Source organism: Petaurus breviceps, unplaced genomic scaffold (assembly GCF_028583685.1).
Source record: "Petaurus breviceps papuanus isolate PSGF00001 unplaced genomic scaffold, PetGlider_PUasm1.0 90808, whole genome shotgun sequence".
Classification (NCBI taxonomy): Eukaryota; Metazoa; Chordata; class Mammalia; order Diprotodontia; family Petauridae; genus Petaurus; species Petaurus breviceps.
Window position 1 is genome coordinate 15,320,809 of NW_027187349.1, and position 24,533 is coordinate 15,345,341.

Consider the following 24,533-nt stretch of genomic DNA (forward strand, 5'->3'; position numbering starts at 1 on the left):
AGAGACTGTAACAGGATCCTGAGAATAGCATAATATTCAATAGCCCTGTCAAAGCTACATGGGAAGACAAAACTCTCCCATTGAGAATCATGAAGAGAAAAGAAGATAGATTTTTAAAAATATATTTTGCTAAATATTTCCCATTTGTAAATATTTTTTTTATTTTTGTTTTAATTTTGAGTTCCACATTCTCTCCCTCCCTCCTCTATCAAATAATTCTTTGTTAGTTTGATTGGTATGACACTGAATAAGTAAATTAAATTAGTTAGAATTGTCATTTTTTATATTGGCTCAACCTACTCATGAACACCTAATATTTCTTCAATTGTTTAGATATGCCTTTATTTGCATCAAAAGTGTTTTGTAACTGTGTTCATATAATCTCTGGGTTGGTCTTAACTGGTAGACAAGCATTTTATATTGTCTGCAGTTATTTTGAATGTAATTTCTCTTTCTGTCTATTCCTGCTGGGTCTTGTTGGTAGTACATATAAATGTTGATTATTTGGGGGAGGGGGTATTTTATATGCTGCAACTTTGCTGAAGTTATTCATTGTTTCAACTAGTTTTTAGTTAATTCTCTAGGGTTCCCTAAGTACACCATCATATAATCTACAAAGGGATAGTTTTGTTTCCTTGTTGAATTTTTTATTCCTTCAATTTCTTTTTCTTGCCCTAATGCTATAGTTGATATATTAGTACCATATTGAATAACAGTAGCAATAATGCATATTATTGCTTCAATCTAGATCTTACTAGGAAGGCTTCTAGTTTATTCCTATTAGTTATAATACTAGCTCTTGGTTTTCAATAGATACTGCATCTTTTTAAAAATGGCTCCATGGCCCTTTATTTTATTTCATTATGATCTGAAAAGGATAAATAATTTTTTTTTGCTTTTCTGAATTTGGTTGTGAGTTTTTTATGCCCTAATATGTGGTATAATGGCAAGCACAAAAGTAGTTCACACCTTGTTTTAGCTATTGAATTAACACTTTGTTTTGTCTGTTAAGAAATAGAACATGTGAAGTCCACAATTTTTGAACCCTAGAACCTGTGAACTCATGGGGAGGACCTAATGACTATCTAAGGAGAGCCCCAGGGCTAAAGACAGCAGGAACTGAGAAAAAGACTCTTGTGGTGGCAGAGTCAAGAAGGAAAAAATTTGTGGTATCCCGTCATTCTGTTTGTCTGCTCTGTCTGTGTTGATGTTTGTTTATGATACTTTGTACAGAAGCCCTGGGATCTTACTGGAAGCCCTGAAAGAGGATTTTCTGGTTGTATATGTACAGAAGTCCTGGAGGAGGGTTTTGGATGCTGATTTGGATGATGATTTTTTACTGATGATTTGTGCCGATCTCATGGACCTTGTTTGTGGGTCTGTGTTGATTTCTATGTTGATGATTTGTGTTGCGTTCTCAGACATTGTTGGTGGGTCTGAGTTGATCTCACAGGCAGATAGTGAATGAATGATGGTGAGGGCAATGTGTATGAATATTATTGTGGCTCTGTTAAGCTTTGTCTTCCCAGAAACAGGAACTTTGAAGGACCTGAGGTGGACTGGACACTGTGAGCTTCAATATGGAATGGGAAGTGGACAAAGAACTGGTCAAGGAGCTGGACAAGGAACCGGAACCTGCCTGCCTTTGAATCCAGGTGACAGTTGGAGCTAGGACCATGGAGGAGGAACCATGGAAATAGAAAGCCAGCCTCAAGTCAATCTGAAAAAAGACTTTACTTGGATATTGTGTACTGACTGAGAAGATTGTGATTTACTTGTGACCAAGGGGTGGATGGCCTGTGTATTTTCCACTACCCCTTAAGAGGGTATGACTGAGTAGTGGTGACTGATGATTGAATAGTGACTGATGACTGAATAGTGACTTACTTGTAACTTAGTGTGCCCCATCAGTGGAGAACTTTGACTATTGTATTTTGTGACCCTTAAGGAGGTTTTTGTGACTCCTTAAGGATGATTGAATGATTGAGTTACTAAATGATTGCACTTTGTTCAAAACTTTGTGGCCACTATGGTGGAAACACTGTGGCCATTTTAATGATAAGCTGTTAGGAATACTATATTGTGATTTTCTGTGATAAGTTGTAACATGGTAAATGTTGTACCTTGATTTACTGTGAATGTTTTGCTCTGAATTTTTTATGGAATAAATAAGGTGTTCACTATACTGTGTAATCAGAACCTTAAAAGCTATTCACAGTAGCATTCTTCTAGAAAGCTGCTCGTGCATGGCCTTACACATGGCCAATTTTTGTCAAGTTGCTATGTACAGCTAAGAAAAAGTTATATTCCTTTCTATTCCCATTCAGTTTTCTCCAGAGGTCTATCATATCTAATTTTTCTAAGATTCATCTCCTTGACTCGATTCTTTTTTTTTATTTTATGGTTAGATTTGAATAGCTCTGAGAAGGAAAAGTTAAGATCCCTCCACTAGTAAGGTTTTGCTGACTATTGCCTCCTATAATACATTTAAATTTTCCTTTAAGAATTTGGATGCTATGCCATTTGATGTATATGTGTTTAGCACTATCACTCCATTGTCTATGATTCCTTTAAGTAAAATGTTTTCTTATACCTTTTAATTAAATCTACTTTTGCTATTACTTTGTGGGAGATCATAATTGCTACTCCTGCCTTTTTACTTCAGCTGAAGTATAATAGATTCTGCTCTAGTTCATTATTTTAACTCTCTGAGTGTCTTTCTTTCCTGTGTGTATCTTGTAAACAACATATTGATGGATTTTGGTTCGTAATTCATTTTACTATCCAGTTCTGTTTTATAGGTAATTATTCCATCCACATTCACAGTTAGGATTATTAAATATGCATTTCCCTCCAACCTATGTCCTTCTATTTATTCTTCTCTCTTTCTCTTTAGTCTGTCCCTCCTCTAAAGTCTGTTTTGCTTCTGACAACTGCCTGCTTTTATCTACCTTCCCTTTTATCACCCCACCCACTTTCTCTTATCCCTTTCTCCTCCTACTTTTCTGTTAGCTAAGAGACTTCTATGACCAATTGGAGAAACGTGTGTATGCGTGCGTGTGTGTTGTTCAGTTATTTCAGTTGTGTTCAGTGTGAACCAATTTGGGGTTTTCTTGGCAAAGGTTTGGAATGCTTTGTCATTTCCTTCTTTAATTTGTTTTACAGATGAGGAAACTGAGGCAAGCAAGTTTAAGTGACTTGCCTCAGGGTCACATAGCTAGTAAGTGTTGGAAATCAGATTTGAACTCAAGTCTTCTTGACTCTAGGCTTAGGGCTCTCTCTCTCTCTCTCATCCCCACCCCTTCCCTCTCTCTCAATACATATGTGTGTGCATGTGTGTGTATGTATATATGTCTACACATATATATGTATTTACACATGTGTGTATGTTTGTGTGTGTGTGTATGTGTATGTATATACCCTTTGACCAGTTTAGATGTGAATAAAGCTAAAGCATTACTCAACCCCACCACTACCACCATTTTCCCCTCCACTGCAAAAGCTCTTCCTTGGTGTGCCTCTTTCATTTGAAATAATTTTCCCCATGCATTCCCTCTCTTCACCCTTCTCCCAAGGCATCTCGCTTTCTCACATTTCTTACATCTTTCATTTTTATAACATCCCAACATAATCAACTCATTCCTGTGCCCTCTTTCTATTTATATTCCTTCTAACTATTCTAACAATTATAAAGTTATTAGAATAAATATGTATCATCTTCCTCTATAGAATGTAAACAGCTTAACCTTATAGGGTACCTTATGATTTCTCTTTCTTGTTTACCTTGTTTTGCTTCTCTTGAGTTTTGTATTTGAAAGTCATTTTTTATTCAGTTCTAGTCTTTTCATCAGGAATGCCTGAAAGTCATATATTTTATTAAATATTCATTTTTCCATTGAAGGATAATATTCAATTTTGCTGGGAAAGTTATTCTTGGTTGTAATGCCAGCTCTTTGGTCTTCAAGAATATCATATCCCAAGTTCCTCCACTCCTTAAAGGTGGTAGCTGCTAAATCTTTTGTGATCCTCACTGTGACTCCATGGAATTTAAATGGTTTCTTCCTGGCTGCTTGACGTATTTTCTTTTTTACCTGCAAATTCTGGAATTTGCTATAATATTCCTGGGAGTTTTCATTTGGGAATTTCCTTCATGTGGTTATTGGTACATTCTTTTAATTTCTAATTTTCCCTCTGACTAGAGGATATTAAGGAAGTTTTCCTTGATAATTTCTTGAAATATAATATATTTCTTTCTTTCATCATGGCTTTCATGCAGTCCAAAAATTCTTAGATTGTTTCTCAATCTATTTTCCATGTGAGTTGATTTTTCTATTATATATTTAATATTTTCTTCAATTTTCAGTCTTTAGACTTTTTAAATTGTTTCTTGATGTCTCATGGAGTCATTACCTTTCATTTACTAATTCTAATTTTTAAAGAATAATTTTATTCATGGAGCTTTTATGCCTTTTTTTCCCCAGTCTGGCCAATTCTGCTTTTTTACAGAGTTGTTTTCATCAGTTAATTCTTGTATGTCTTTTTTTTTTTTCATTTGATCCATTCTGTCTTTTAAGGTATCATTTTCTTCAGTGTCTTTTGTTCTTCTTTTAACCAAGATGTCAACTGTTCTTATTTAATTTTCTTCCTTCCTTCCTTTTCATTTCTTTGTCTATTTTTCCTCTATCATTCTTATTTGATTTTTTAAATTACCTCTTCCAGGAATTCTTGTTGGGTTTGTCTTCAATTCACTTTTTATTCTTTGATCCTTTGCTTGTAGTTGTTTTGACTTATCTTCCTCTCAGTTAATGTCATGATCTTCCCTGTCACCATAATTGATTTTTTATAGTCAGGTTCTGTTGTTGTAGTTGTGGTTGTTGTTTTGTTCATTTTTCCACACTATTTCTTGATTTTGAACTTTATGTTAAAATTGTTCTCTGTTCCCAGTGTGTGTATAAGGGGAGGCTGGAGGAGGTAAGGGGCACTTTCTCAAGCTTCAGGATTTTTAGCACTGCTATTTCCAGAGTTAGTTCTGGAGGCATTGGAAGTCTTTAGTGGTTCCAAGTGATCTCAAAAGAAATGTGATTGGGGCAGCTAGGTGGCACAGTAAATAGAGCACTGGCCCTGGAGTCAGGAGGACCTGAGTTCAAATCTAGTCTCAGACACTTAACATACACACACACACACACACACACACACACACACACACACAAACTAGCCTATGACCTTGGGCAACTCAACCCCAATTGCCCTACCTTCCCCCTTCAAAAAAAAGCAAAAGAAAAGAAATGTGATCACTGCTCACCTGGTCTGCACTCTGGTCCTTACCCAGGAAGGCCCCCTGATTCTTTGAGATTACAATCAATATTCCTTCTCCAGGCCCTGATCCCTTATGATCAAAAGTGACACTGCCACTCAGGGCTATCACTCCTTCTTGTTCAAAAAAAAATGTTCCTCTCCACCTTGAACTATGACCCAGAAATGAGTATTAACAATGAAATTTCCAAATAACGATTGTTTCTTCACCCACTGCTAGCATAGGGGTCCTCTATAGTCTCTTTTTGACCAGTTTCCAGATATTCTCCATCCCAGACTTGAAAGCTCCCAAAGCTACTGCAACTTCTCTCACTACCATCTCTTCTCATTAATGGTATTTCATCTATATGGGCTTAGGGCAGCCTCCACCCACATGTCATTGATCTCTGCTTCTGACCTCCTAAGCTGTCTTATATTGGAAGAATGACTCAATCTTATCTTTTGTTGGCTCTGTGACCACAGAATTCCATTTGACTCATTATTTTAAAAGTTTTTGGAGGGGATGTTGGGCAAGCTCCAATGAGTGCTTTCTCTACTATGCCATCTAGGCTCCACCCCAAGAAGTTCAAGAAGATAGATTCTTTCTAAGGGCAGAAGTTACGGTGGACCACCCAGAAACAAAACAGAAGCTGGCAACTGATACAGAAAATGAAGATAAACAGCAAATACTCCATTCAGATAGACAGTGGCAGTAGAATCCAGACTATAGAAAGAACAAGACCAAACAAAGTCTTCTAATCCATGAAAGAGTGCTGGAGGGTTATGCAAAATAGTGAAGAAATATTATGATTTAAGAAAAATCCAAGCAGCAAACTTTAAGAAGAAAGTAATCCATAACAATAAGCAGAGTCTCAAGGGAAAAAAGAAAAGTCTTGTCTGTAAGGACTGCATGAGTGACTAGAAGAAATAAAGTTAATAAAAGATAAAATTATAAATAAAATAAAATTTGTGGAGGAAAATTTTAAAAAAGAAAGTAACTGACACTAAAAAATGGATGGAAAAAATGAGTCAATATGACAACAAAAATATTAGGATGGACTTAAAAGATTTAAAAGAGAAGAAAAAGATACATATTATCACAAACAATTACTTGAGGAGAGTCCATTTAAGAATCATTGTACAATATAAAAAAACCTGATGACACAAAAGAAAGTCAGTCAATATATTTAATAAAATTCTAAAAGAAAATTTCTCAGACCTATCCAAACCAGAAGACAAAGTGAATATTGAAATAGCCAACCAGTCACATCTTGAAAGAAACCCCAAATTTAAAACACCAAATAATGTCATGGTCAAGCATCAAGAATCCATAGGTAGGAACACCCAAGAGTATATTGTAACTATTATAAAGTAGATTAAATTATGGAAGACAATGTGTAAAAGGTGATAAATAAAGGCTTATAACTATGGCTATATAACATGAAATTTAGATGAAATGGATGAAGATTTACAAAAATATAAAATACTCTTAATAATTGAACAAATATGTGAAGATGAGGGCCATTACTCAAGAGATAAGTGGTCAAAGGAAATAAATAGGTAATTATCAAAATAAAAACAATCAACAACCAAGTGGAAAAAAATGCTCCACATCACTAATGACAAGAAAAAATGCCCATTAAAAAATCAGAGGTTCTCCTTCCTAAGCATTAAGATTGATAAAATTGACCAAAAAATGAAAATGACAGTTGTCAGAGGGTCTCTCAGAGGATAAGCACATTGATACATTGTAGATGTAGCTGTAATGTGGCACAAATTTTCTGGAAAGGAGTTTGGAACTTTATCTGAAAAGTCACTAAAGTGTACATAACCTTTAACTCATAACATGCTTATAAAGGTAAGTAAAATAAATAGTCACCAGTTTTCACAGATGAGAAAACCAAGAGTCAGAAAGATTAGATGATGTGCCCAAGATCATCAGGCAAATCTATGGCTGAGACAGGTCTTGAAACAAATGTCTTGATTATAAATCCGTTATTCTCTCTGCCTCTGTTAACATCTTCTTAACTGTATTTTTTAGGAAGAAAAAAACTTAGTATTATAAGCAAAATTTTAAGAAGTTATGATATGATGACTAACTAAAGTTGTTTAATAGATGCTGTCATCTTAGACACAGAATTCTTTTTCAGTTTACATTTTAAACTTGATATTTTACAGTCCTGAGTTTGTGGAATGTAATACACCCTGAAAGAAGCCATCTGCAGCTTATTACAGACTTATGAATCTGTAATTTAGAGGAAGCCATCTTGAAATTAGATTTAATGAATCTACAAGTCCTTATTAAAATACACATGAAACAATACATTTCATTTTCCCAACTTCTCACACTGCACTCCATAATGCATTCTAAAGGGCCATGTGACTTTGATATTAAAAGATCATACTATAAAATTTTTAAAAAGAAACAGATCATATACCTCTCACAGATATGGATAGGAGATGTATTATTTTGCTTTTTGGAGGGCAATTGGGTTTAAGTGACTTGCCCAAAGTCACATGGCTAGTAATTGTGTCAAGTGTCTGAGTCCGGATTTGAACTCAGGTTCTCATGACTCCAGGGCCAGTGCTCTATTCACTGTGCCACCTATCCACCCCAGGAGATGTATTCTTAACCAAACAAGAGAGGCTATTAAAATGATAAAAAAGAGATAACTTTGATTACCTGAAACTGAAAAACTTCTAAATAAGCAACATAAAATGGAAGTGGTTGAATCATGAAAAAAAAATCTTTCTATCAAATTTCTCTGAAAAGGATTTTATATCCAAGGTAAATAAATAATATATATGTGTGTATACATATGTATACACATAAACACACGTGTTGGTCATTCCCCAATAGATAAATTGTGAAAGGATATAAATAAACATTTCTCACCCCCACCATTTAAAAAAATTTTTTTCATTTTTCAAAGATGTTTTCATTTTATCAAAGAAAAGTATTCACAGATGTATGAAAAATTCTCCAAATCACTAATCATAAGATAAATGCAAATTAAAACAATTCTGAGGTTTTACCTCACATCCTATTAATTAGCAAAAATGTCAAATGAATATGGGAGGGTTTGTGGGAAGGTAGGTACACTGACACATTGTTGGTGGTTCTGTGAAATGGCATAACCATTTTAAAAAGCAATTTAGAATTATGCAAATAAAATATTCATGTACTTTGAGCCAGAGATTCCATTACTGGGCTTGTACCCTAAGGAAATCATCAATAAGAAAAAGTACCTATATACCCTAATACAGTTATAGTAAAACTTTTTATGATACCAAATATTTGGAATACAATATAATTGGAAACAAATAATTGGAAATAATAATATTGGAATATTATTGGAATAATTGGAAATTATTGGATAATAATTGGAATAAGTAGATACCCATTGCTTGGGAAATATCTAAATAAATTCTGGTACATGAATATAATAGAATACTACTATACTGTAAGAAATGATGTGTGAGATAAATATAGAGAAGCATGGAAATATGAACTGATGCAGGGTGAAGTTAGCAGGGCCAAGAAAATGATATATGTAGTAACTACAACAGGGCAAATGGAAAGAACAGTGAGATACCACATAATCAAAAGTAAATGCAATGCAATTACAAAGATGTATTGGGACTCAAATAGAGAGACATGACAAGACACACCTGACCTACCTCATCATATATGTGGGAGGTCTATTTTTGGAGAGAGGAAGGTAGGGCAATTGGGGTTAAGTAACTTGCCCAAAGTCACACAGCTAGTTTTTGTGTTAACTGTCTGAGGTTGAATTTAAACTCAGGTCCTCCTGACTCCAGAGCTGGTGCTCTATTCACTGCACCACCTAGCCACCCCCATAAGTTATTAGATATTGTACATGTTTTTAGATTTGCTTATTGTATCAATCAGTTGCGTTTATTTTTTTTTTCTAAAAAAATTACTATTTGTCATATGGGGTGTCTTTTGGGGAGGGGGGGAAAGCAACCATATGAAAATATGGTTCACTTTTAATGATACTGAAAACCTGACTACCTAAATCCATCATATTTAATGAACTAAATATGTTTATTATTAAACATCAACAAAATGCTGCTTGTTATATTAATAACTAACATTTATATAGAGAGCACCTATATGTGCCAAGCACAGTACTAAGCATTTGATAAATGTTATCTCATTTGATCCTCACAACAATCTTAAAATGTAGGTACAATTACCATTCATGTTTTACAAGGAAACTGAGGCAAGAAGAACTTAAGTGACTTGCCCATGGTCTCACAACTAGGAAGAGTTTGAAGCCAAATTTGAACTCAGGCATTCCTTACTCTATGCCTGACATTTTATCCACTGTACTCCCTAGCTGTCATGGATGAATGAATGAATGAATGAATGAATGAATGAATGAATGAATGAATGAATGAATGTTGGAACTGTTTGGCTAATGATTAAAGTTCAAAGGGTCTGTCATTTCCCTTCCCTCCATGAGTACTCAACCATTGTGGCCTAGGCCTCCATCACCTCACAATAATGATGTGCACTCTTCTTTTTATTAGTGATTTAAAATATTTTATATGGTTGTTAATAGCTGGCTATTATTTTGAGAACTATCTGTTTTTGCAACTTAGTAGTCTCCTGGATCTCCCTCCTCAAATCATTCTGCACAACATCACTATTCTCTTTCCTTAAATATTACTTTTTATTTTACTTCCAAAACTTTTACTGGTTCCATTTGCTAAGTATATTCATTCCAAACTCCTCTGACAGGTTTTCAAGGTCTTCTAAAAGTTGGTATTACCTATGCTAACTCTGTAAACATATTTCACAGTAGTGTCCCAAATGTCCTACTTCATGAAGTCCAATTGATTTGTTCACTGTCTTGGAAACATCAATAGTCATTGTCATTTTCTTGACTTTGCCAATCTGTTCTCTTTAACTGGGATGACCTTCTGTTTCCCTTCCATCTCTCCAAAACTATCTGTATTTCAAATGGTATCTCATGTCATTTTCTCCAGAAAGCTTTCCCTCACTTCCCTTGCTCTAACTAATCTCTCCATTCTCTGAATTCCTACATCATTTAGAGCCTCTAGGATATAATTGAGAGAGTAGCACATACATAATCACAACATGTCATAGTATCCACAAAATGTTAAAAGGTACAGAAAACAACCAACATGACTGATAACTCCTCTGTGGAGAATTTATGGGAGTACATGGGCAAAAATTCACAGGATGAAGAGGTATGGTTGGACGTGATCTATAAATTCCCATTTCAATGAGATACAAATTCATTAAATTATGGCACTATACATATATATATATATATATATATATATATTTAGATATATATATATATATATATCTTATGTTATTCTTTAATTCTTTCAGGTGTATTATTGGCTACCCAGTTACATTGTAGCCTCCCTGAAAGCAGATAGTATGTCTAATACATACTTAGTAAGTATTGAGGCCATGTTAGCCATTAATTAAACATCAATAGCCTTGGGTAGTTAGTGCATACTATGAGGCTACACACCCAAGTAAAGCAGACTTTGGGCCCCTCTTCAGGAAATATCACTCTCTGACATGGCAACTAATAAGAATCAGCAAAAATAAATAAAAACAACCATCTTTGAAAATCTTTCCAGAAAATAATTTACCCAAGAGATGATTTATAATCATAGTAATGGTATTGTAAATAATAGCTTCATTTTACAGATAAGGAAACTGAGCCTCACAGTGTTCAATGTTATATAGAGAGTATATAGCAGAATTGGATAAGGCAAGGGGGCTGCATAAATTTCCAAAAAAGAGTTTGGGTTACCATCCTAAATAAAAGGAGATATCAATTTAAAATATAACTAATGCCCCAGTATTTGATAAGCTCCTAGTTCTTCTCCACACCAAAAAAAAATAATTACTTAGGAAAAAATTCCTTTTCTGAAAAAAAATAATGCCAGGAAAACTATAAAGCACCTTAATACCTAGGTTTAGAATACTAACTTATATACCATACATTACAAGAGTAAGAATTTATACCATATATCACAATAAACTTAAAATGGACATGTAACCTGAATATACTTTTAAAAAAAACTGGAAGAAAACCATATCATATACCTTACACCACTATGGTAAAGGAGTAGATTTTAATTAAATAAGCAATAGAGAGATTACAAAAGATAAAATAATTTCAACAAAGTTAAATTTAAAGCCTTTTATATGAACATAATTAATGTAAGCAAGAACAGAAAAGGAATCAACTAGAAAAATTATTTTTGTCAAATATCTCTGAAAATAAGCCCTGATATACAAGATATAAGGAAACAACAAAAATGTAAGACCAAAAGTCATTCACCAATAAATAATGAGTCAAAGGATATGAATAAACAGTTCACCAAAAAAGAAATGCAAATTAATACTATCCACATGAATTTTTTTTTCAAATGAAAACAACCCTGGTGCTTTGTCTTATACCCAGCAAACTGGCAAAGTTGACAGAAGATGGGAATAGTCGACATGGTAAAAGCTATAGAGAGATGACAGCACATGAAATTACTCTTGTTAAAGCTGTGATTTAGACCAACTATTCTGTAAAGTGCCTTGAGATAATACAAAGAAGATAATTAAATTGTTAATTCTTTTCACCCAGATATTCCACCACTAGGCATATACCTGCAAGGAGATGAATGACAAAAAGACACATCACGTGTATTAACATATTTGTAGCCTTTTGTAGTTTCATAGACCATGAAACAAAATAGATAACCATTAAATGAGGAGAAAGGATAAACCAGTTGTGATACATGAATGTAATGGAATATTGCAGTGCTTAAGAAAATATTAAACATGACAAACACAAAGAAGCCTGGAGAGATTTGTATGAACTGACAAAATATGAAGTATACATACTCACTAAAAGAGAGAAAGTGGAAAGAACAACTACAAAATAATGGAAACTGAATGCTTAGAAAGTTCAAAGACTAAGCTTGGCCCCAAACAAAATAAATGTAAAGGCATCCTGCCTCTCTCTTTTTTGTAGAGTTAGGGATATCATCATTGGGGAGAATATGCTATGCCAGACTTTTTCAATATGCATTGGTTAGTTTTGCTGAATTTTCCCTCCTCTTTTTCATTCTTTGATATAAGAGATGACTCTCTGAGATGGTGAAAGGGAGAAACGTGAATTGTAATGTAAAAAGATGATACAATTTTATTTTAAACATAGAAGCAAATGTAACTAGTAAAATTATATGTAACCATGACAACTGTGACATATCTTGAGTGAAGACGTATTGCGATGAAATCTGGTTTTGCTGATACAAGACAACTGAGAAAGAAGAGTTGGAGGGAAAGAATCTGTTATTTAATCTCTCCCAGTCTAAGAGGAAGGGTGTTCTGATTCCAACTGGTATTAGGTATCCAGATAGAAATATTTCTTTGAAGGAGATGGTTAATTTTTCCAGCTGCTATAGCTTAAGCATTCTTTTACACTCAATTCTGCATGCTCTGATTTTATGCTCATGTGGGCATAAGCATGGTGGGATTTTTGTTAGTATTTCTTGGAGTTCAGTTTCCAGGATCCATGGCCATAAGAATCTCAATTTCCCAGGCTCAATGCTAGGATCGATCACGTATGTCTTACTCTTTTGAACTCTGGTCCAGTTCACAACTGCAACCCATCTTGTACTTAGTCATGTAGGCTTTCAAATCTTTTGGCTCTGAGTCAATCAGGTACTGTCCTATAGGTTTTGGTGCCGTCTGGCTCTGAGCCTATTAGTTGAAAGTATATATATATACACACACATATATATATATTCTGGGAAAATTATATTGCCTTGGGTCTCACTCATGGGAAGGCATTTCTCAGACCAAGACTCTAGGTAGCTATTATTAAGGGGCCCCCCAGCTGACCAAAACCCAGATGCTGGCACTCTCTTGGTTCGGTGATATATTTTCTCTACCTTCAGGGTAATGACCTTTCCCCTGAACAAGTGGATGATGTTAATCTTTCCTGGTTACTATGATCACTAGACATTTGGAGCCCTGTCTATTCGATCACTAATCAAGGCTTGAAAAAAGGAGACCTCTGATAGAGAGAGGAGACCTCTGATGGAAAGTAAGATTTTTAACTCCTTTGAAGAAAGTATGGGGATTAGTGGGACTGGGATAGTGGTCCATTGTTTCCCAGTTATTGTGGTAACTATGGTTCCATGAAGCCCTCCCAAGTAATGGGAAGATGGAGTGTGGACCCCTTCCCAAGAGAGGGAGAATGTGCCCTCTCCCACTAGAGGCTTTGAGAGAGTTTCAGAAGTGGCAGTGTCCTAGACCAGCCCAGAGAGACCTCAACACAGTGGAGGAGGCAGTGACTGTGGAACAGGTAGCCGCAACCTGAGAGAAGTCAAGCGAGTAACAGCAGGAGCAGAGAGCAGCCAGTGTTGGGACTCTGGAAGGAGCAATACAAAAACTTTGCAGCAAGGCAGGAGCAGTGAGTGTACTTTCCTGCCAAGTACCCCTGGGATGGGTTAGGACCCCAGGAATGGAGTTGTCTATGATGGGGTGGGGGAAGGGGGGGAGTGCCATAATACTCAGGGACCCACCCCATTGACTTTGTTGTCCAGCAGCCCCTCCAGACTTGGATAGGGCCTGGAGCAGTGTTAGGATTTAGACTCTTTTGCTCACTAGAGCATGTGTGTACCTGAAAGTGCCAGGTGGGAGCCTGCAATGGCCACGAAGAAAGAAGACATGCCCCAAGAGGAGTTTCAGGTCTTAGACCCTCTGATTTGATTGAGGGGACTGTAACCTACCATGACCTAGGGGTGGAGTGTGTTGTATTCTCTTCTGCCCCTGGGAATGTGTTAAGTTGTTAAGACCCTGAACTAGGGCCCCCTGATTGTATAAACAGTATTTTGAGACAGTACCTGAGTAAGGAGGATCTGGTTGCTCACTCCCCAAATTTTGGCCCCTAAAGAATGTATGAAGTGGGGGGGGGGGGCTGTTATGTTATATACTGAATGATGTGTTTTGTTTTAGGCCTTGTGGCCATACTTGTTGGGGGTAAAGGGCAAGTTACTTTCATGTCTGTTTGAGGCCATGTGAACACCCTAGTGATAAGTTATTACATTGTTATAGATTGTAAATGCTTTAGTTTCTTGGTTTGAGATTTAGTGTTTTTTTTAATAGTGTGTTCATTTTGCTGTGCGATTCAATCCTTAAAACATTCATGTGTGTTTCATGTATGTGTGTGGGATATATTTATATACATATATATATATTCATAGCAGCTATTCAAATCACATTGGCAATACAGCTCATTAAACAATTCTTTGCTCTATACTATGGTCTCTGGAGGATGTACACACCCACCAGAAGGGAAATCCCTTTTCAAATGACTAGTACCAGCTATCCTGCCCAGTACATATACCAGTGTAAACTGATAAGATGGATGTCTAATCTACAAATTAGACCATTATGTTTGGTAAAGATGAAACCAAATACTCTAACCAAATGCTCTAACATACTCTAATAAGCCATGGGATGTAAAGGGTATGCAGTCAAGAGAATTGGATATAAGTCCCATTTCTGACACCAGGTGGATGACCTGGGTAAACCATAACTTTACCTGATCTTGTTTTTACTGTCTATAAAATCCAGATAATACTTATATAGCCTGCCTTATTTTGCATCTAGAATCTAGAAAGTACACTTGAAGATAGTCTAGTCTAACTGCCTAGTTTTACAAATGATATCACACAAATGAGTAATGGAGTTAATATTCAAACTCAGGTCCTTTGATTTGAAATTCAGCCCTAATTATCATATGGTTATTTATGCTGAGGGAAATATGACACATTTACAAAAATCTATAGTATTATGTATATATGTTTATATATTGCAACATATATATGTGTAATATATTACATGTATGTGTGTATTATGTATGTCAGTATGTATGCCTTGAATTTCAGGCAAAGGAGTTTAACTTTATTAATTGAGCAATAGGGAGCTATAACAGGTTTTTGAGAAGGAAAGTGATGAAACTATATCTTTGCAGAAATAAGAAAAGGAGGGTAGACATATAAGGAATGAACTGAAAGGAGAAGAGAATAGATTTGGGAAGATATTTTTCACGGCTACTACAATAATGTAGTAATTATTACTATATTACTATTGTAATATTGGAGTAATAATACTACAATAATGGTATTAATCTAGGCAAGTGATAATAAAATTATATAAGTGCAAATAAAAAGATGTATATAGATAGGAGAAATATTGTAGACATAAAACTGGCAGGACTAGTCATTAAATATGTAAAATGAGAGAGAAGGAGGAGCCCCAAGGTAGTAGTTAGGTTTTAAACGTGAAGGACTGGCGGTAAATGACAGTGCTAATGTCAGAAGTAAGGAAGTCAGAAAAATAGGTCAGATCATGAGCCTATTTCATAATTACTATAGCTCCACCTCCTATGTATCAAGATAAAAATGATCTTTCTTTGGTTATTCTGGCTGCCATTTTTCAAGGAGTAATAATTCAGCACACAGTTTAATGGAGACTTTGAAAGATCTGGTCTAAAGGGCAATGCTTCTGTGCCTCCTCCTTCTTTACCAATAAGTTCAGGTTTTTTCTTTGTTTGCTTGTTTGTGTGAGCCTCCAAAATATAACCAAAGTCAATGAAATGGAATGTCAACTGATTGTCATACAAAGAGCCTGCAGAAACTGAAAGGGTGGGGGGGGGGAGCACAATGTAATACAGCTCAAGTGGAGTGTTTATCAGTGATGGTGCTCATGATGACAAGGGAAAAGTCCCTTACTAGCTTTCTCATACTGATATAGATAAGATGGTTAAGATACAACCTTTCTGACACAATACATTTTTTTTCTTTTTACTGGATATTCTCACACACACACACTCTTCTCATCCTTACATGTATACATCATATTGAAAGAAGATACTACTTACACCGAATAAAGGCTGTGAAGAGGGGTATGTAAATAAATAACTCACTCCAACAAAAGAAAATCTTCAGACTTTCAGTAAATGGACCAACTTTGATTTTGTTCTAAAGTCTAATGGGCTACATTTCTGTATCAGCTAATGGAAACATCATTGCATTGATTTGCTTTTGAGTTGTAGTCTGGGGGGCTAATTAAAGGCATCTAATTGTAATGAATAGAGGATAAGAAGGCAATGATGTTTTTGCCAGCACAGAGTGTGAGAAGAAGAGAGCAAATAGTGTGAAAAGAAATGAAAATGCCCATAAAGAACTTCCTGCTAGCCCTGGTCTTCAAGAAGGAAAAATGTCATGGCAAGGGAAATTGAGGCACATTCCTCCTAATGCCTAACATCTGGGAGCTCTGGTTACATCCAGTGTGTTTTCAGCTTCTGAAAAGCTCCCACTTCAGCAAACTCAAAGAAATGTTATGACTTTTTTTTTTTTTGCAAATGTGAGTTCTTTTCCCCATCAAACCGCACACATGGTAAGAAAGGAACATTTTTCACCCCCTCCCAGCACAGTGCAATGTGGAGACCAGACCACTGAAAACCTATATTCTATGAAAGGGTAAAGAGCTAAAACTAAAAATGTCTCCATAACAGTGCCTTGGTACAGCTGCTTTATATTAAGATACCTGAACTCCAAGAAGAAAACAATTTCCAGTGGACTCTCAGCCTCCCAAAATCAGGCCCCTTCCTTTCTAAACATACTTGATCTTGCTATAATGGCACTTGAAAAAGGCAGCCTTTTCCCAAAGGTTTCTACTAGGAGACAGACATGCCTAAGAAAGTAGTATGCACCCAGTCACACGCAGTGTTAAGATGACGGTCAAGAAAAAAAAATTTGGACCTCATAAAAGCAAAGCAGGAAACTGTAAATCAGGCTTTAGTTCCCAGTTCTGCAAATTGTAACCGATATAAATTCTTGTGAAAAAAAATGTTTAAAAAGGAATACATTTCTAAGAGAAGCTGTCATGTGCCTAATGTGGAATAGACTGGCAGAACTGCTGACACATCACTCAGCTTCTGGGTATAAACATTTGCTTTCTAATTTTCCTCCCTCCAGACTATATTATTAGACTGATATTGAATTTCAGAACTGCCTTCTCTCATGAGGATGGCTCAATCCTTTGGCAGACCAAAAATGGCAGAAGAAGGAAGCCACTTGCTGGCTTTTCACTACCAGTTTTCCCTGTCAACTTCAGAAAAAATATTGTCTATTTATTCCAATAAGCTTGTTGGCTGGCAGCAGATAAAAAGCAGTTGAATTTTAAAGGCTTGTGTTTATTCACAGACACAGGTTTATAGAATCTCACTTTATTGCTCTCATTTCCTATGACTTGTTATTGCTGAAGATCTTCAAGGTGTAATCTCTCTACCTGGATCTCACCCTTGATTAAAAGGAGGTAATAAGCCAGGAACAGGAAATGTGCCATTTTAAAATAGGTCTGGTGACTAGGACTCTTCCTCAAACTCTTCCCCACACCCACCCACCCCATCTTCACTTGAAATAAAAAGATTTAGGTCTTTCTATATTGAGATTAAAAGCCTACAAATTTAAAGGTATCAGAAGAGAGAGGTTAAAGAAATCTTCCTCTATCTCACTTCACACCACTCATAAATTTCTCCTCAAATGTTTCTGTCTTTAGGAAACTTCAAAATGATATTCATAAGTATTGGTAATACCCAATATCACTGTTAGTTACCATCTTTCAAAAGTATCGAAAATGCTTTGAAGTTAGGATGATGGGGTACTGTTCTCTCCAAGTGAAAGGGATCACAAACAAATGATGATGGTAGCTAACTGTGATTTCCTGAATGCATTTTCCAAAAGATAAAGCTACCCATGCTATTTTGGCTTAGAAAAGGAATAGGTAACCAAGTAGATAAACAATATAAACGTATCATTATACTCCAAATATTATAGAAAATAAATTATTTGAGCTCAAAATCTGCTTCTGATTCCAAAATTCCATGATTATATGTTTGCATGTGAATACATAAGACTGACGCAGAGTATGTGGTATTTCTTTTTTAGTCTTTAGAAACTTCAGGCTAACTTCTTAGCTATCTCCTCTGTCCTTTGGCATAGCTGACTTGGCTCCTTAACACATTCCATGTAAGCCTTTACTCAAAGCTAAAGTGACTACACTACATTAAAGAGGTTTTGTTTTGTTTTCTGGTGCACTCAATGACATAACATTCTTCTTCTAAAACAAAATGCAGCTATTAATAAAATGTCCATTCCATATGATTCTCTACTATAAACAGAATTGATCGAAAAAAGTAATACTATAGGATCTCTAAAGTATGTTAGAAAGAAAGTATTTCCCAGTGAGTATATTAAGTTGTCAACAAAGAGTTTCTAGGATATGATGGATTGGGGGAGGGTGAAGCAGTATGGATAGTTAACAGGGTCTAAAGCTAGAGAATATGGGATTGATTCCTGTCTCTTCTCCTTCCTATGTAGATGACCTGATTCAACTATCTAGGAATATCATAATACATGCATCTCTTTTATTTTATGTCAAACCTTTAGTTTGCCTAAAATTCATTGAGCAAATATTTATCAATTACCAAATATATACATAGTTCAATATTACGCATTATTTTGTTGTTCAGTCATTTTTCAGTTGTATCTAACTCTTTATGACACCATTTGGGATTTTCTTGTCAAAGATACTAGAATGGTTTGCATTTCCTTCTCCAAATCATTTTCTAGATGAGGAAACCGAGGTAAACAGGGTGTAAGTGACTTGCCTACAGTCACACAGTTAGTAAATGTCAATGACAGATTTAAATGCAGGAAAATGAATCTTCTGGACTCCAGGGTAGAGGTCACTATGCCACCTAGTTGCCCATTAGTTCCAACAGGGACTACTAAAGAAGAAAGTTCATAGTTCTTGTCCTAATAGAACATATAGACTGTAAGGGAAGAAAAAATAGACAGATAGTAGGTAGGTGGGTGGCTAGATAGAAAGATAGATGAAATTATCCCAGAAGTCTCATTAGGCAATGTGTGTGTGTATTTACGTATGTGTATATATATATAATGATGTGATACAGAAGTATTGTAGACCAGTAGAAAAAAGTAGTAATCCCAGCATCTATGTCTAACTTTCTATGAGAAAGCAGACAATTCATTTCACCACTCAGACTTTGTTATCTCTCAAATGAGAAAGCTAAGCATGATGATTTCTAAGGTGTCTTCTAGTTCTGACATTTTCTTCATATGTGAGAGTACAAACAAAGAGCTTTCTTGGGAATTAAAAATAGAAGATATTTGAGTGTTTTCATTACATGTCATAAGGATTTTGTTTCTGTTTCATCCAAAGACTTAGTACCTCATAGTCCTTCTAGAAAGTTCTAACAGTTGAAGGACAAAGAATTGAAAGCTCACCATTCATTGCTGTCTGTCTACCATAAGATCACGCCTAAGGTTATTGCTATTAGTATTGAGATATGACTTCAGTCCTGGTTTCCAACTAAACTATAAAATTGAGATCTTGGATGTAGCTTGGGTCTTGGGGTAGCTTACTTAGCATTGTATTGAATAATAAAAGCAAAAGTGTGCTAGTAAATGTTTAACAACTGACTCAGAACAAAAAAAAGCACTACATATTTTAAGTTTAATCTGCATCATTAACAATTTACTCATCACTCTCTAAATCTATACAATCAGAAATTTGTACCACTTACTGATTTCCAATGTGTAAATGTTTCTGAAAATTTAGTAATCATTTTTCATAAGCCTGTAGGAGTCAGCTCCAACATGCCCTTGATATGTTTATATGTTTAATACCTGCACCGTATTTACCTATAAATATCATTATTTCCCACAATCCAATATGATTTAGGAATTCAATCCAACAAACATTTACTAATCTCTCACTATCAGCAAGACCCCCAAGAAAGACAGTGAAAGACAAAGTGAAAAATAGTACCCTCTCCCAAGGAGTCTGCTATATTCTACAAATGCTGAGGACTTAGAAAAAACTTTCTCCATGAGTAGTTTGATTGTGCTCTTTGGGAGTTCATTCATAAGTAACACCACCAACCTTCACCATTCTCTAACTTTTAATTGTTCATCTCATTATTAATGTTATACCTAGCTTCTCAGCCAATCAAGACATATATTCTGATTTTTTTTTCATAAAAAGAGATGTACAGTCTCTCTCAGACTTAAATTATCTCCAAGTCCCTCTACCAGTTTATATATTGGACAAATCTCTTTTCCCAAAAACTTTCTCTCCCCTTTTTTTCTCACTTGCTCATTTTCCCTCTCTTTCAAACTCCTAATTTCATAGTCTTAGATAATAAATACCAATGTTCCTGGGTATACAATTTATTAATAACTTAACAAGCAATATGATAACATATTTTAATATTTCAACAAGTTATGAGTTCCAAGAAAAAATATGAACAGTTACCTCTAAATATCAACTTTAACTGTTGACTCCCTCGTAGATGCTAAAACCAAAGCCCCGCCACTTAGTTTTCAGAAAGGTAGTCATATTTGCTCAAGAATTCTCCTTAGGATATCTTCTCCATAGAAGGTCTTCTCCACTAGATAAAAATTAAAGGCAATTCTCCCAAAATTTCTCTTCAGTCTCTTTCTCCTTGACAATTAGTTCTGTCTCTCAGGAAAGAAATTATTTTATTTCTTTCCCTCAGTATTCGGTCACTCTAAACCATGCTGGTGAACTTACTCCAGCTCCCCAAGAATCTATTACTTTTCTAAAATATATTAAAATACAATATATCCAGACTTTCTGTGACAGAGTCTTCTAAACCAGGTTTACATGGAGAAAATATTTAAAAAGTATTAAATTATGGACAAAAAATATTAATGTGTGTTCAACATCAATAGCTCCTCCCCCAAAAAACATGAATTCTGTTCATGAATACTTTTAAGAGTAAGAATTTCGAAGGCATCGACAATTGTGATGACAGGAGACTCTGTAAACTACTTTGAAGGAACTATGTTTAAGCTATAATTTTCTGAGAAGAAAGAGTTAACTCTCAGTTATAAAGGTTTATGAGAGGACTAGCATGTTAGCTGTCATTTGTGAGAGAGTATAAAGACACAATACAAAAAACCCAACAACCTGCACTTGACTCTGAAAAAGCATTATGAAGAGGATTCCTGGGAAATTTGAATTATCATTCTGAGAAAACTATCTTTCCGTAATTGAAGAATTAGTGGCTGCCCTGGTGAGAATATTGTATTTAATGTGTCTGCTTTTGAAGTATATAGGGATGCCCAGGTGATGTGTGTTGAAGACTGTTCTCTAAAGGGATGAAGGACATTAAGACCTGCCATCCAGAGTTATAAGTAGTACCAATCACATGGATTTCCTAACACATGTGCCTTCCTGCTAAGTTTCTTTGAATGTGTACTCACTCTTTTTTTTTTTTTAAGCAATCGGGGTTAAGTAACTTGCTCAAGGTTACACAGCCAGTTATTTCTGGGTGTGGTGCTGAGTGTCTGAGCCCGGGATTCGATCTCCAGGTCGTCCCAACACTGGAGCCGGTGCTCTTACTCGCTGTGCTACCTGGCCGCCCCAAATGTGTACCCACTCTTTCCCATGGGCATTGTGTGTGCTGATAAGAAAGTGTGATCTATGTTTAAGAGCTGTTATACTTTGATTATTCTTGCTTTTGCTTCTACTAAATTATAATTATTCTTATTTTGTCTTATCTGTGATAATTATTTCATATTCAAGAGTCAGTGATGTCAGTTACTGTGACTGATTTCTGTAAATTGGAAGCACGCACGGAGGGCTCAAGACACATAGTGCAGAGGAGTAGGAGCAGACCCCTAAAACCCTAAGTTGCATTTTAGTTACACGACTTACTAGGAAAAGCTTTCTCTCTGCTCTTCTGATCCTCACAGCAATCCTCATAGGTCGCTTATGCAGCCTCAACAGACTGTGAGAAAATATTATACACTATAAATGCTCAGGGTTCAAGCTTTCAACTTATGCTGGTCCAACCAATCCGGTTCTCCAGAAGGTAGTGGCTGCTGTTCTTGTCCAGGGATAACTCTGAAGAGTTGAAGTTTCTACTACTGTCCCTTATGAGTTCCCATCTAGTGTGTTCCCAACATCAGTCAACCCACTGATATCAATTAGCTCTTATAAAAAGGGATTTACAGGGGCGGCCAGGTGGCTCAGCGAGTAAGAGCACCGGCTCCAGGGTCGGGATGACCTGGGATCGAATCCGGGCTCAGACACTCAGCACCCACCCAGAAACACCTGGCCGTGTAACCTTGAGCGAGTTACTTAACCCCAATTGCTTTAAAAAAAAAAAAAGGATTTACTGAAAAAATATATCAGGAACAACTCTTATAGATTCTTCGCTTACACTCACAAAAGGCCCCTGGGAATAGTGGACTCGGTCATGAAGTACAAAGGTATACAAATAAGGAGCATATGAGATTAAAGGATAAGTCTTGACTCCAGGCCCTGTGAGTCGTCCCTTCCACCATTTTTGCTTCAGAGTCAGTCGTTGGCAGCAAATGACTCCCTCTCTCCCTGGTTCCTTGTCTCTTTTCAATCCATTGCTGGGTTGGATCAAGCAGGTCATTCAGCTACTCCACTAGTTCCTCAAAGGCCGAAGTGGTACTGCTACAGGCTTTGGTTGCCAGTTGGACCTCTGAATGCTTTGATAGTTCTTCTCATTTCATTGATTACTCAGGCATTTCCCTAGTGTTACCAAAGGGTCAGGAAGGAACAAAAGACCATGTGTTCATGGAGGGTGGGTTGGATAAGAGCAATCATGGCCTCTTACCTCACCTTGCAGCTTTATCACCAGGAAAGAAAAGGAGCCAAGGAAGGGAGTCAATATCTCCTGAGTCATCTAAATCCTTATCCAAGCAGAAGACTGCTCATCACCACATAGCACCTAACCTTCAGTTACTCAGGTTTGAAGTAGATTCACCCAACACCTATTTAATAGATTAGAACTGGACAGAGAGTATTGCACACGCTCTATATAATCTACCAAGAAGGGAAAATCCAAGAATACTCTTGGGATTGGGCTCTCATTGACCATGTTCCACAGATCTGTTGTGGGGTTCTAAGGAATTTCCTCCTCTTAAGCTGTAGATAATGATAGGGTTGTGCATCCTTTCCTCCAGCCAGCTTTTCAAATATTGGGGGATTTTGTTTTATCCAGCAGCTTTTAGAAAAGCTAACCCTCTTCTCATTGCAAAGTAGATTCAAATCCTATCTTTGTTTTTCTGTTTCTACCTACCAAAATAGGTACAGTAGTTAAAAAGCAACAACAGCAAACCCTGGAAGGGTCTTTCCTCCCTCAGTCTGGAGATAGTGATAATACTACCTCGCCCTGGCCAATCCGTCTCTTCCAATCAGCCCAGCTCCCAGTAACAAGGGGTAGCTCCTTCCGTCAGTTTCGATTTGCACCTCTAAGCTCTAACCTATGATATGAAACTCTAAAATTGCACCTTTCTGTATGTGTGACACCAACATTTCTTAGGCAATTTTCTTTCCATTGTTATCTTATTTAAAATTTACTAACTATATCCTTTGGAGCCCTGAAAAAAACACATGCAAACAACAAAATGACCACAATTCCTTGAACTCACCATGGCCTAATACTCTGCCTTCAAATAGGTCCTCCAAGAGACAGGTTTCTCATAAGCATTTTATTTGATAGGCAGGGTTTCCTCTTAAGCTGATTTTATCAGTTACTATATACATTCTTTTTGCTCCTCTTTTTAGCAAGCACACTGTCCATATATTAAAAGGGTCATCTAGTAACACCAACTTAATAATTTTGCCTAGAACTTGCTCTCATTTTAAAACTTATTGAATGTTCAAAATAGTGATCTTGAAAGTGATATAAAGAGTTAGCGCAATTTTAGTGCAAACATTCTGTAGAGCAGATGAAGCTGTTTAGTTCTCCTGTATTTAGCACAGCATCACACAAATTATATGACTGATTTAGAGTTTGTGATGAAGTTTACCTTAAAGATGATGGAAGGAAGGGTCCATATTTATGGGTTACAAAGCCTTTCCCTTATGACAGTACAGAGGGCTTGGTAACATGAACCTTATCATATCCATCTCACCACTGAGAAAACCAAAGTCCAGAGGGTAGCTAGGTGACTCAGTGAATATAGAACTGGCCCTGGAATCAGGAAGACCTGAGTTCAAATCTAGCCTCAGACACTTGACACATTTGCTAGCTGTGTGATCACTTAACCCCAATTGCCTTTCG